The sequence below is a fragment of the Bubalus bubalis genome, chromosome 9 (genome assembly GCF_019923935.1).
Source record: "Bubalus bubalis isolate 160015118507 breed Murrah chromosome 9, NDDB_SH_1, whole genome shotgun sequence".
In the NCBI taxonomy this organism is placed as follows: domain Eukaryota; kingdom Metazoa; phylum Chordata; class Mammalia; order Artiodactyla; family Bovidae; genus Bubalus; species Bubalus bubalis.
This window is the reverse complement of record NC_059165.1, coordinates 47,483,110-47,491,784: the sequence shown is the minus strand read 5'-3', so window position 1 is coordinate 47,491,784 and position 8,675 is coordinate 47,483,110. Positions and strand designations below refer to the sequence as shown.

Sequence of the window (8,675 nt, the reverse complement as noted above, 5' to 3'; positions counted from 1 at the left end):
AGGTGGCCAAAGTACTGGAGTTTCAGCTTTAGCATCATTCCTTCCAAAGAAATCCCAGGGCTGATACATACTGATGTTGGTAGGGCTGTAGTCAAGATAAAATGAGTTACTCATGTAGAGCTCTTAGAATCTCACTAACAGAGTGAGGGCTGAGTAAGTAAGTGCTACTTTCGTCCTCTACAGCTTACTCCAGAGGCTGTGATCCCAGGCAGCTACACCAAAGGCTCAGAAACTCTCTAAGAGCACAGATAAGCACAGAGTTTATGGGAAGTGGCTTCCCACAGCGGGCTGGTCATGACATGTCTCAGTATTTTCAGTGGCACAGAGGGACATTACCAGGATATGAGAATCACTGTTAATAGAGATCAGGGATTTGAGTTGGAAAAATAAGAGTTCTGCTTAGTGTTAATTACTTACAGCTGTGTAACCTCAGGCACGTAGCAGCCAATCTTGCCCTCTTTTATAAAATGGGGATGACATTACCATCTCTTAGTGAAGGATAACTAAATAATACATATAGAGCACCCCACATAGTACCTGGAAGAGAGTAAGCACTGTGTAAAAGGTAACTTTTTTATTGTTATTATCATGGACTCAGCCAGAGGCCAAAGCCACTCTTTCCCTGGAAACAGAAAGCTCCCATAAAGTAGAAAGGTCTGTCCTCTTGGGTTATCATCATTCTAGACCCGTCTCTTTGGTGTTGGCAATGTATATATGCACTAGGCGTAGCCAAGGTGTTTATCATTTAACAGAATCTTTGTGACTGAAGCCCAGAACCATACATGTTTACCATTTCCAGGTGATTTTGTACACAGTAGGGCTTTGAAAACCATCCCTCCTGTTGGTCCCCTCTGTGCGCACATGTTTCTCTGAAGCAATCTTCCATCCTCCTCACACCTGCTGTAACTTATAGGAAACTCACAGCATGCTTCTCCCTTTACAGAGTAGAGAGGCTGCGAGATGTCCACCAAGAGGACAGGATCAGGTCTCTGACCGGGAGGTTGGCGTCTCTTCTCCTGGTTTACGGGTAAGTGTTGGTCAGTCCTGTTCTGGGCTTGCTGATGGATTTTGCAAAGATAGCCTCCCCACCTTTGGGCAGGTGGGCGAAGGAAAGACTGAATGTTTCTGGGAGCAGAATGAATTTTCAATGAGAAAACTTTGTAGCTGACAGAATTTTCGAAATGCTTTTATCTTTTAAAAATTATTTATTTATTTATGGCTGCATGGGGGTCTTGCTGTTTGCAGACTTTCTCTAGTTGCGGTGTGTGGGCTTCTCATGGCAGTGATTTCTTCTGTTGTGAAGCACAGGCTCTAGGGCACAGGATCAGTAGTTGTGCAAGGGCTTAGCTGCTCTGCAGCACGTGGAATCTTCCCAGACCTGGGATCAAATCCATGTCCCCTGCATTGGCAGGTGGATTCTCAACCACTTGACTACCAGAGAAGTCTTCAAAATGCTTATATCTGTGTGTCGTTCAGATTTGGAGAGCTAGTCAGGTCTAGAGCACAAGGCCACTACTACCAAGGAGGGCAGAGCTGACCACAGGCAGTGCCTCCCTTGGCCTTCACTGAGAGAGAGAGGCTTTCAGGGGTGTCTGAGTCTGACGTCCTTGGACTCATGTCAGCTTTGTTCCAGGGTCCCAGGCAGCACGGGTGAATCTAGACTCAGGGGAGCAGGTATCTAGAGCTTAGCATTAGCTTGGGCCTATTTCTATGGGTTTCTGGCATTTGAGGGTCTCCCTAGGGTTTGTTGGGTCTTCCACTCCAGTTTGAAAAGTCAAGAGCCTTGCAGGAGTTGGAGTGGTCTTGCCTTGTGCTGGCACGTGGTGAAGTTTTCATTGATGAGGGATGTCTGGTGTCAGTTTGGGGAGACTGGGAAGAGAAGGCAAGCATGAATGATCCAAGGGCTTTTATTTTGTATCTTTAATGGTACCCTCTTTCCCTAGAGGTATATGCCTGAAAGCTTGTTAGGTGAGTTTTGAAAACTAGCTATATCTCTAGGACATTCAGACAGAACCTGGTCTATTACTCCCGGGTTCCACTGGCAGGAGGACTCTGCACTCCACTGAAGCTTGGACTCGGGCTGAGACTTACAGTCCACAGGTCTGAAGGAAAGAATGCAACGAGTCAAAGTAAAGCAAAAGCGAGTTTAGAGAGATGCTACTCCATAGGCAGAATGCCCACTATCTCAGAGAGTGAGAGGTAGCCCTGGGGCTTGGGGTTGTTGGTTTTTTTATAGGCTGAGTAATTTCATACGCTGATGAATGGGAGGAATATTCCTGCTATTTTTTTTTTTTTTTAGTTCAAACGTATTTATTGAAGTTGAATAAATGAAATGGAAGATGACAGACCTTTTATTGGTAGTTCTTAAAAAAAAAGTTGAGTAAAGTGAGTTATCCTTTAGTTTTTAACTTAAAAAATTTAATTGGAGGATAATTGCTTTACAATATATTGGTTTCTGTGGTAAAACAACACAAGTCAGCCCTCTCATGTATGTATGTATGTGTGTGTGTGTGTGTATATATCCCCTCTCCCTCTTGAGCCTCCCCCCCTGCTTCTATCCCACCCCTCTAAGTCATCACAGAGCACCAGGCTGGGCTCCCTGTGTTACATGGCAGCTTCCACTAGCTAGCTATTTGATACTTGATAGTATATATATGTCAATGCTACTTTCTCAATTTGTCCCACCCTCCTCTTCCCTTGCTGTGCCCACAAGTCTGTTCTCTATGTCTGGGTCTCCATTCTTTTCCTACAATTTGGTTCATCAGTACTATTTTTCTAGATTCCATATATTTGTGTTAATATAAGATATTTTTCTCTGACTGACTTCTCTCTGTATTACAGGTTCTGGGTTCATCCAGTGCACTACGGCTGACTCAAATTCATTGCTTTTTATGGCTTAGTAATATTTCATTGTATATATGTACCACAACTTCTTTATCCATTCATCTCTCGAAGAATATCTAGGTTTTGTCCATGTCTTAGGTACTGAAAACAGTGCTACAGTGAACACTGGGGTACATGTGTCTTTTTGAATTATGGTTTTCTCAGGGTATATACCCAGCAGTGGGATTGCTGGGTCATATGGTAGTTTTATTCCTAGTTTTTTTTTTTTTTTTTTTTAAAGACAGAATCTCCATACTGTTCTCTATAGTGGCTGTATCGATTTACATTCCCACCAGTAGTATAAGAGGTACTTTTCTCCACATCCTACCCAGCATTCATTGTTTGTAAATTTTTTGATGATGGCCATTCTGATTGGTGTGAGGTGATACCTCATTGTAGTTTTGATTTGCATTTCTCTAACAGTGAGTGATGTTGAGCTTCTTTGCATGTTTTTTGGCCATCCGTATGTCTTCTTTGAAGAAATGGCTGTATTCGTGCTGTTTGGGGGAAGGTAGAGATTCTCAGGAACTGGGCCACTGCGTATTTTTTGGCCTTTTTTGGTTCTGCTCTGAAAATGTCATGGTGTTAAGGGACAGTGATTTTTTAGTATTATAATGAAGGCATAATGAGCTAAAGGTCAGTGACCACACTGTCCTCATTGATTTCAACTGGTTGCGGCCAGTTTTTATTGCATTCTAAGTGCTGTTCCCTTTCTGCATTTATCTAGCAGCTGTGCCCTGCACCTTTCCCTCCTGTCTTAGAGGGTGAGAATCACCTGGCCTGGGATTTCTGAGGGAAAAAGTACCATGTGTTCAGATTCAAAGGAGAGAGGCTCATCCAGCTTCATGGTGTGAAGGGAGTCAGGTTCTTGCCGTCTCTGTGGGAAATTATTTTCATTTTTTGAACCAATAAACAATTGAAGCCAATAGGTTTCTCTTCTGTGTTGGCAAAAGACCCGGCCATCTGTGTGGCATAGCCAGAGGGCATGGGGGACCAAAGCTTCAGAAAATGTTTGAGGGAGACCTGGGGAGAGAAAAACAGAGATGGGGACCTGGGACAGGGGCCAGCAGTTGTGAAAAGACAAAGAGGCTGAAGTGGCTGAAAATGAAACAGGCGAGGAAGAGTTAAACAGTGTCTGAGAAGGAAGGATGTGACAAGGTGGGGTATCCTGAGGCTGGATGCTGAGGAGGTAATAATTCATCCACCCACACAGAGGATGATTGAGAAAATGATATCATGAGCTGATAAAAGTGGAAAGACTGACCTGAATGAAGAAGGAAATATGAATTGGAAATAGTCTCACAAATCTATGTGTTCCTATGAATATCTGAAAGTTGGAGAGAAATTGTTGTATCTTTGTTCCAAGGAGGACCACACTATGACCAACAAATGGGCATAACTGATGCAAATTCACGTTACTCGTGTTCACTCTCCTGTTTCTATTCTTGGGAGGAAAAGGGAAAAAGAAATAGACTTCCTCCCACTCTTTGGTTATAGGAGAGAGGAGAAGAGGTCTTGCTCTTTCTCAACTGTGTTTGAGAGGGAGAGTGAAGTTAATGAATAAATGCAAAGATGAAGTTGTTGTCAGTTTCACTACCTTCAAACCACCACCCCAGGTGTAGGCATGTTGGCTATTCAGCAGAAGTTGTTTGCAGAAGTGGGATTAGAAGGGCAGGTGGGTGGTTGCAGTGCTCTGGGGGAAACTTTAGAGGCCGGGTTACCAGATATTGACCAGACTCTCTTCAGAAGTTTTTGTTGTTTGTTTGTTCCCCCCTTGTGGGAATCATACCTTTATTAGCAAATATACCTCTTCAAGAAAACTTCCACAGAGTCTCCTCACCCTAGTTTGATGAGGCAATTTACAATACCTCTTGTCCCTGGCTTGTGGCAGAGCCAAGCAGAAGGCGTCTACATTTTTATTCTTGTTTATGGTACTGTTTGACGTGTACGTTATGTACATATATCTTTAGATATAAATACTGGTTTGTTTTTTTTTTTTTGTATGTGTGTGTGTGAATGTGTTGTGTTAATAGGAGCAAAAAGATAAATCCTCTTAAGAACCTTGATGCAGGTTTGGGGGAGATAATGGTGGAACGGTCCTCAAGCCTTGGAAAGATTTATTGAACTGAATTCTCATTAAGTGACCAAGTCAAAGACATGTGAAAGAGCTTCTCCTTGTTAATAACTGCTAAGTTAAGCCAGGGAACATTGAACTGATAGGCAGGTCATTCCTTAGTCAGGTGCATTCCTTTTCCTTCCTTAAGGAAAAGAGGAAATTGCATAATAAGACTGAAAGGTCATTTATAAAGATTGGATGCAAACTCAGTGAAGCTTTCTTTGCAACTGAATTTCTTTTTCACGTATGTTAGATACAGCAAATAAGTAATATAGCTTGAGGTTTCACAAATGAAGATGAGAGCAAAGGTCATGATCTTTTCTGTTCTTATGATGTGCCAGGAACAAGCAGTTTGTCTCTCAGAAATTGTGCCCAGGAATAACAGGAAGGCTAGAGACAGTATACTGTATTAAAGAATTCAGACTCTGAAGTTAAAATTAGCCTGGTTCTATTTAGCCTGGGGAATTAACTTAAGGGTTAAGCTGAGATTGAATCAAGTTGAAAGATCGGAGTCAACTTTTCTTTGAATTTTTGCTCTTTCAAGTTTGCTTTAAATAGCAATTCCTGTCATGCTTTAAATACCCACATGGGGATCTGTGGATTAAATGCTTTAAAACAACATACATACTTTTTCATCAGAACTCTTACAGAAAGCCCCAACTAGATAACTTGTTATTTTCTCTGTATCTGTGCATGAAGAAGTACAACATGCAGACAGGCTGCAGGTTCAGTGATTTCTAATGAGAGAAAGGTTCACATTTCAGCTTCAGGATCTACAAGGAGCAAACCAGCCTGGAAAGGGCATGGCTTAGAAAATGATCTTTATTAAGTGATGGCAAAGCATGAAGTTATTGATCTCATTTTGGAATTGCTGTCTTCTAGGCAGGGAGCAAGTTATCATCACCTTTTTTTTTTTTTTTTAATTAGAGTATAACTGCTGTACAATGTTGTGTTTGTCTCTTCTGTACAAAGAGGTAAATCAGCTCTAGGTATAAATTCCCTCCCTTTTGAACCTCCCTCCCACCTTCCCCCATTCCATCCCCTCCCACCCTTCTCAGTTCAGTCCAGTCGCTCAGTCGTGTCCGACTCTTTGTGACCCCATGGACTGCAGCACACCAGGCCTCCCTGTCTATCACTAACTCCTGGAGTTTACTCAAACTTATGTCCATTGACTCAGTGATGCCATCCAACCATCTCATCTTCTGTCGTCCCCTTCTCCTCCTGCCTTCAATTTTCCCAGCATCAGGGTCTTTTCCAATGAATCAGCTCTTCGCATCAGGTCGCCAAAGTATTGGAGTTTCAGCTTCAACATCAGTCCTTCCAATGAACATTCAGGACTGATTTCCTTTAGAATGGACTGGTTGGTTCTCCTTGCAGTCCAAGGGACTCTCAAGAGTCTTCTCCAACATGACAGTTCAGAAGTACCAATTCTTTGGCACTCAGCTTTCTTTATAGTCCAACTCTCACATCCATACATGACTACTGGAAAAACCATAGCTTTGACTAGATGGACCTTTGCTGCAAAGTAATGTCTCTGCTTTTTAATATGCTATCTACCTTCTAGGTCATCACAAAGCACCAAGCTGAGCTCCTTGTTTTATATAGTAGCTTCCAACTAGCTATCTATTTTACATACTATCAACATTTAAGGCTGCTTTCATTTGGGTGAAATCTTACCATTCTGAAGATTTTATGACATATTTATAAATCATAAAATGGTGGAGATAGTAAGGAAAGAAACAGCATAGAAGTTAGAATTTCTGGATTTGGATTCCAGACTTGCTGTTTCTTTGCTGTTGTTCATGAGAAAATACTTTACTTTTAGTTCATTCTGTCGAGTCTAGGCTTTATGTTTCTGTCTTTGTTTTTACCCTGTCAGTTCAGTTCAGTCAGATCAGTCGCTCGGTCATGTCCGACTCTTTGCGACCCCATGAATCGCAGCACGTCAGGCCTCCCTGTCTATCACCAACTCCTGGAGTTCACTCAAACTCACGTCCATCGAGTCAGTGATGCCATCCAGTCATCTCATCCTCTGTTGTCCCTTTCTCCTCCTGCCCCCAATCCCTCCCAGCATCAGAGTCTTTTCCAATGAGTCAACTGTTTGCATGATGTGGCCAAAGTACTGGAGTTTCAGCTTTAGCATCATTCCTTCCAAAGAAATCCCAGGGCTGATCTCCTTCAGAATGGACTGGTTGGATCTCCTTGCAGTCCAAGGGACTCTCAAGAGTCTTCTCCAACACCACAGTTCAAAAGCATCAATTCTTCGGCACTCAGCCTTCTTCACAGTCCAACTCTCACATCCATACATGACCACTGGAAAAACCATAGCCTTGACTAGACGGACCTGTGTTGGCCAAGTAATGTCTCTGTTTTTGAATACGCTATCTAGGTTGGTCATAACTTTCCTTCCAAGGAGTAAGCGTCTTTTAATTTCATGGCTACAGTCACCATCTGCAGTGATTTTGGAGCTCAAAAAAATAAAGTCTGACACTGTTTCCACTGTTTCCCCATCTATTTCCCATGAAGTGATGGGACCAGATGTAATTATCACTAAAACATACCATGTCTCAAATGAGCATACCTTCTAGTTCAGCCTTTCTCTGCTGCCCTAAAATTCTTTGTCATCCATCATTTTGGTACTCAAAGTATATTCTGAGAACCACTACCACTGACCTGAGATGTTTATTAACATAACTATTTATGGAGCCTACCTCTCTCCTCTAGAAAATAATTTCATGAGGCAGTAAAGGGTGTGTAAGCAGCCATAGGGTTTGCATTTTTAATGAACCAATTATATCAGACTCTCAGAGGTAGAACCAGAGGCATCAATATGCTTCTTAAAAGATTTTGCCTGGTGATTCCATGGTATAACCCAGATTAAAACCCATTGCCCAGAAATTAGCAAAATAGGTTCTCAGTGTATGTTTGTTAAATGACTGTCCTCTGGGGTTCTCCAAAAATGTCAAGAATGTATGATGTTAGTGTTTAAAGCATAATCTCGCATTCTCTAAACCCCCTTGTGTTTGACTGAAGAAGGGAATGACATCGTTTTCTGTGATTGAAGGATACTGTATAACCTCTAAAAGGAGGATAGAGAGAGAGTGAAAGAGCTAGAGATTTGAAGGTAGGAAAAGGAAGGGTGGCTTTGAGGGTAAGTGTCACATCTCTGTCAATGTGATCAGCACAGCCGAGATCTGTGTGGAGGGCATATAGAGAGCAGAGATTCCAGAGCTCCTGGGGGATTTTTCACCTCCTGTTAGGAATTACCAGACCCCTTGATTCAAGGCTGTGACATTGCCTCCAGCAACTTGCTAATGCAAAAGGACTATTTGACTAAGAAACTTGACAGTTTTGCCCTCAGGAACTTGAGTTACCAGTTTGTTTTCCAAAAAATTTCCTCATGTTACTTAGCCTCTTAAGGACATGTGTTTTCTTGGCAATGACATTCACCATTTTGCATGAGATGGGTCCGAAATAAATTATATGTGATAATGTACAACCTGAATTCTAACTTACTAAGTCCTTACATTAAAATCTACGTGATATATATATATATTTTAAGAAAAATGCTCCTAATCTTCCTTTCTTGCTTCTTATATACCCCATACCAATAAAATGTCTCTTTCATAGAATTTAAACTCTATGAGAATATACAAAAAGAAATGTTGGTATTAAT

The 8,675-nt window shown here is 41.8% G+C and overlaps 1 long non-coding RNA gene across 1 annotated transcript in view; it reads left to right on the top strand.

The window, feature by feature from the left end:
• Positions 1-428: 428 nt before the first annotated feature.
• Positions 429-8,675, top strand: part of LOC123466147 — a 37,928-nt gene continuing 29,681 nt past the window's right edge. The window contains exons 1-2 of the long non-coding RNA XR_006641390.1: positions 429-565; positions 944-1,027. This is a non-coding gene — a long non-coding RNA (uncharacterized LOC123466147). The remainder of the gene's footprint in view (positions 566-943; positions 1,028-8,675) is intronic.